The sequence below is a fragment of the Lynx rufus genome, unplaced genomic scaffold (assembly GCF_022079265.1).
Source record: "Lynx rufus isolate CCGP_SWC_20201006 ecotype Redwood Valley unplaced genomic scaffold, mLynRuf1.p SCAF_14, whole genome shotgun sequence".
Lineage (NCBI taxonomy): Eukaryota > Metazoa > Chordata > Mammalia > Carnivora > Felidae > Lynx > Lynx rufus.
Window position 1 is genome coordinate 31,955,028 of NW_025814828.1, and position 6,000 is coordinate 31,961,027.

Consider the following 6,000-nt stretch of genomic DNA (forward strand, 5'->3'; position numbering starts at 1 on the left):
AATTCTCTTTTCCTTTTAACTGAAAAAAATTTTTTAATGTTTACTTTATTTTTGAGAGAGAGACAGAGTGCAAGCGGGGGAAGGGCAGAGGGAGACACAGAATCGAAGCAGGCTCCAGGCTCTGAGCTGTCAGCACAAAGCCTGACGCGGGGCTCGAACTTACAGACCATGAAATCATGACCTGAACCGAAGTCAAAGACTTAACTGACTGAGCCACCAAGGCACCCCTGAAATTTTCTTTTTTTTAATGTTTACTTATTTTAGAGCGCACAAGTGAGGGAGGTGCAGAGACAGAGGGGGTACAGAGGATCCTAAGCAGCGGGCCTCAAACTCAATAACCGTGAGATCACGACTTGAGCCAAAGTGGGACACCCAACCACCTGAGCCACCCAGGTGCCCCTCCACTGAATTCTAACATAGGCCCACAACTCTGAAACCCAAAAAGTTCTGAAACTGAAATTTTTTTCTTAGAAATTTTGGCACACAATTCTTTAGGTGGGGTAGGGGCAGAGAGAGAGAGAAGATTCAAAGGGGGCTCTGTGCATTCAGCAGAAGGCCTGATGCAGGGCTCTAATTCATGAACCATTAAATCATAACCTGAGCAGAAGTCAGACACTTAACTGACTGAGCCACCCAGGTACCCCTGGGGTGAAACTTTTTATTAAAAAATCATAAAAAGGTTCATGTGCTTGATTTCCTGCTGGTAGAATTACATAAAGTATGCACTATCCACTTCATTATCTTTCTGAAATCTGAAATATTTTGGTTTTCAAATTACATCTGACCCAAAGGGCTTCGAGTAAGAGATTGTGGGCCCTTACACACACACACACACACACACACACACACACACACACACACACACACATATGTGTGGATATGTTATAGAGCATAAGTTTAAGAATTTCTAGGTGAGGGGTGCTGACAGTGAGGAGCCTGTGTGGGATTCTGTCTCTCTCCCTCCCTCTCTGCCCCTTGCTCACTCACGCTCTCTCTCAAAAATAAAATAATTTTTTAAAAGATCAAAAAAGAATTTCTAGGTGAAATAAACAGATGTCTTTTTTTCTTATGTCTTTTCTTTTTGACTTCCAATATGAGGTGTAGAAATGCAGTGTTTTCTAGGCATATTTGAGTGAATAACCTCCTTATCAAGGAGCTTCTCCATGCCAAGTCAATAAAACTTTGCTGGAAAAATCATGTAAGAATAGAAGAACTCTCCCAGATCTGGAGGATTGCACAATGCTCTCATTTCCAACACTTGCAAAACCTGCATTTACAAGGTTATCTATTATACCCACATTGCCAAATGAATGGCCTTTATTCAATCCCTATCTTCCCTCTTAGTATTTGACATGGTTGATCACATTCTTCTTGAGACTTTATTTGGCATCCAGGACACCACACAATCCTCTTATTCTACTGTGTGTGTGTTTTTTTTTTAATGTTTGTTTATTTTTGAGGGAGAGAGTGAGCGAGCAGCGGAGAGACAGAGAAGGAGACAGTGGATCTGAAGCAGGCTCTGCTGACTGTGGAGCTCAAACTCATGAACTGTTGACATCATGACCTGAGCCAAAGTCCAGCACTTAACCGACTGAGCTGCCCAGGTGCCCTCCACTGCTTATTTGCTGCTGTTTCTATCTCCTTTGTTGGAATAACATCCTCTTAATCTGTAAATGTTGGAATGACTCAAAGTTCACATCTGTAGATGTGTTCTTTTCTCTGTGTTTACTCTTTATTTAATCTAATTCCCAGGTCCCTAACCTTAAATCCTCCTATCTAAAAACCCCCAAATGTACATGTCTACCCTAAACCTCTCTGCTGATATCCAGTTTTCTCAACTTTGAGGTTTAGTCTGCATTTCAATTTTACCATGTCGAGAAACCGAACTCCTGATTGCTCTTCTGTCCAAGTCTAATCCATTCCCCGGTGTTCTCCCTCTCAGGATGTTTAATTTACTAGCGATGCCCAACCAGCTCTTTGAGGCAGTGCCAGATTCATCACAAAATGCACATAAGCAAACAATGGTTCTTTTAACTTTGTAAATGTTTGGCCTTCATTTTGAGTCCCAATTCAACATGAAGGCAAAAAAATTGAATTCAGCCATCACCATTATAGAATTGTCTTAGCCAAATCAATTTTAAACTCAGATGGTTAAGGATTTTTGCATATCCCTCTTTCTCTTAGGGTGGCACATACGTTCAAGGGCTCATGTAAAATAATGGCATTTTAGAAAACTCTGGAAACTGTATTGTCAGCCGAGCTTCATGCAGATGTCCTCTGGAAGGCACTTGACTCACCTTTGGTCACTGGCAGCTGTCTATACTGGCACCTGACTCCCAGTTCTGCCATCATGTCCAGGCTCTGTAAGTCCATCCACCTGCTGAGTGTCCTGTTTCTCTCAGCTACGAGGCCCTTTACAGACCTTCACCATCTCTCAGCCCTTATGCACCGCCTTATTGGGAGATAAGACAAAGCTAGGGAAACTTGCAGATGCTATTTTGTTGACACCAGGCTGGAACACTGGAGGAAAAACCAGCAGCACTCGGAGATCTTGGTGGATCGGAGATTTATTTAACACCGGTGGCTCAGAGGAGACTGTTTCTCCGAAGATCTGAGCACCGAATTCAAGTGGAAAGGCTAATTTATAGTTGTCAGCTTCCACATCTGTGGGGGTTTTCGCACACAGGGCAAACAGGACAAGAAGAACCCCCTCCAAGCTAGAGACCAGAGCTTTAGTCCCGTCGGCCATCTTATGGTATAAAACTTTATTCGTTTTTGCAACAATTTCACCAGAAGCATTCTGGGTGTGATTGTCTGAGTCCCGATCTTCTGTGCTGCCATTTCTTCTTTTTGAGAATAGCTTTTTTAAGTTTTTTAAACCATTCTTTAGCACAGGCGCGTGCACGCTCACACACACACACACACACACACACACACACACACACACACACACTTCCCTCAGAAGTAATGGGAAATTTCAGACCCCAACTGAGAGAGTCACACCATCTAACAATTCTGTACCCTCCTCTGACTCTTTCTTACTCTGGCTGATTTAACTTTGTCTAATCTCCAGATTGGGGAAATGTATATTTTCATGCACTCTATTTATTTATCAATACATATTATAAACTATTTCCAGCATTTAAAATACCGGCTATCCAGGTGCGCCTGGGTGGCTCAGTCAGTTAAGTGTCCGACTTCGGCTCAGGTCATGATCTCGCGGTTTGTGAGTCTGAGCCCCGTGTCGGGCTCTGTGCTGACAGCTCGGAGCCTGGAGCCTGCTTCGGATTCTGTGTCTCCTTCTCTCTGCCCCTGCCCCACTTGTGCTCTGTCTCTCTCTATCAAAAATATACAAACGTATTAAAAAAATGTAAATACAGGCTATCCAGCTTAGATGTGAAGTTATCCAGCTAGATGTAAAGCACTATAGATTGAACTGAAGCCATCTGTATCAGGTTGAATAACTTAGCAACAAACAATGCCCAAATCTCAGTAGCTCGTTACAATAAAAGTTTATTTCTCTTTCACACCAAATGTTCAATATGGATTGGTAGGGATGGTGTTTCACTGAGGTTACTCAGGACGCTGCGCTGATGCAGGCTTCATCTCATTATATGGACTATTGTATCTTATGCAGAAAAATCAGTTTGCTTTCTTCCTTTCCATCCTTATGATGAGGAAGCATGAGGCAGGCTGAGGGGCAAAGCACAAGCTACTAAGTTTATGGTAATTTCTTACAGAATCATTAGGAAACAAATTATACACACACATACACCCAAGCGGGATATGTGTGATATTCCTTAGACCCTTGGCTACCCCAAAAACAGGAAAGGACAAAACAACAAATGATTAAACTGTTAAGAGTCTCCACCAGTTTACCAGAAAAAGGCAATCCCATCAACAGCCTAAAGTCCAGGAACTGGCTACTGTCTTAGTGTTAATGCTTTGCTAGAGGGGAAAACAACCTTAGCTTGACAATAGCTAGGCTTCCAATCTGTGAGTCATTAGCATATGAAAATACTTTTAGGAACTGGCTTTCCCTGACTCCATCAAACTGTTACCCACCCCCCCTTACAGTGCAGCTCTTCCTGCCCACAGATCCTGTTAAGTATAAACGTTGGTTGTGGTTGGTGATGCTTTGGATAGCTTTCTCCTTCTTTTTCTAAACTGTTGTTTCAGCCTAAAATGTATTTCCAGATTATTTTAGAGATTTGCTTTTAATACCAACACCAAATTGATGGTACTTGAAGGGGAGCAGAATATGTAACCCCCAAAATATGCCACTTTGGTGTGTAGATTATTTTGAGCTGAAGGCAGTCAAGAACCAGCCGACCTAAGAAAAAAACTTACCTTTCCCTTAATGACCTAAAAAAGTTTTAGATAGGGGGTTAGAGCTATTGAAAGAGAGAACTTTTATCTAAAGGACCTATCTGTATGGCAGGTGTAGGGTCCAAGGGCAGGCTGGCCCAAGGTGAGCCACTTTGGCATAAAGCTTATTTTGAGTTAAAGGTAATCAAAACCGTTGATTAAGGAAGGAAATGCTCTCTGCCTCCCCTTCAGCTACCTAAATTTACATTGGAAAGGAAAAAAGCCTATACCAGGAAGAGAGCTATTAAAAGAGACTGCTTTGCAATTAAGAACCTCATCTGCCTAACAGGGCAAACTTTGTTATTTAAAACATCTCTTTTTACCTTCTTGCTGAATAGTCTTAATCAGCTTGTATCCTCAGACCCTACCCCTCTCTTTAGCTCTTTTGATCTTCCTGTTGCCCCACTGTCTTTGGAATTTCCCTGTGTGGATTCCCCATATACATGCCTATTAAATTTCATTTAAGTTTCATTTTCATTTTCTCCCATGAATCTGTCTCTTGTCAATATGATTCTAAGTCCAGCTAGAAGGACCATAGGGCAGAGGAAGGTCTTCTTCCCCGACACAGGGCAAACCTCTCATTTACCAAACATCTGTTCCCCTTACTGTCCTATGAATTATTCCCTTCTTTGAAGCCCCTATTCCCTTCCTTAGCTCGGAATGGCAGATACACCTCAACTGCCCGACTTGTCCGTGGATCTCATATTTTCACAGGGCTCCCTTATGTACGAAATTAAATTTGTCTTCTGTTCATTTGTCTTATGTCAATTTCATTATTAGACCAGCCATGGCACCTAGATGGGTAACAAAACTTTTTCCTCCCCTATGGACTGAAACAATTTTAACCTTTGCCACAGCATTCTGCTGTAGGTTGCTATTCCTCTGGGACACAAAGCAGGGAATAGCCTCAACCTCCTAGTCTTGTTTTAATGGGGAAGAATTGTGTGGTTTGAATAAAAACAATTGTCAGAAATGACAGAAAAAATCAGTGATTATGCCAAGATTTTCTTTCACAACATGACACGGGATTCATTTTTTTTTTTTATTGAAAATTGCACTGCTTACATTCACCCTTATTGCATACAGCTTCTGTTCAGTCTTTTATATGTTATCCATTTATACTTATCCATTCTCCTGGTGGTAGTCGTTTTCAGGTTTTTATGACTAAGAGCTTCTATGAACATTATCGTACATATTTTGTGATGGTGGTGGAGGCAGTGTGGCGGGGGAAGAGAAGGAGGAAGAGGATGTGTGCAAAAGTTTCTTTTGGGTATATGACTAGGCTGGGCTATATGGTATATGAATGTTCATCTTTGCAAGATACTGTTGCAGGATTTTTTACCTCAGTACTCGGGGTCCACCGTCTCACTGCTTCGAAGAATGAAGAGGTGGACACAGAATAAAATGAGCAGCAGGCAAAAGTTTATTAGAGTATAAGATCAGAAAGTAAGAATAGTATGAAAGCTCTCTTTACAGAGAGGGGGCATTTGAAAGAGAATGCCCACAGCTATACACGAGGGACTCTGTTTTGTGGGATTTGGGTGGACCCCTATCCTTTCCCCTTGTTTCTTCTCAGGTTCTACCCGTATTGTCTGGATCACTCTTGGTGTTAGGTTATCCATTCCTGATTGA

General features: G+C 41.9%; 1 pseudogene; it reads left to right on the top strand.

Moving 5' to 3' along the window:
* Positions 1-6,000, top strand: part of LOC124509225 (protein kinase C-binding protein 1-like) — a 28,472-nt pseudogene extending 22,472 nt beyond the window's left edge.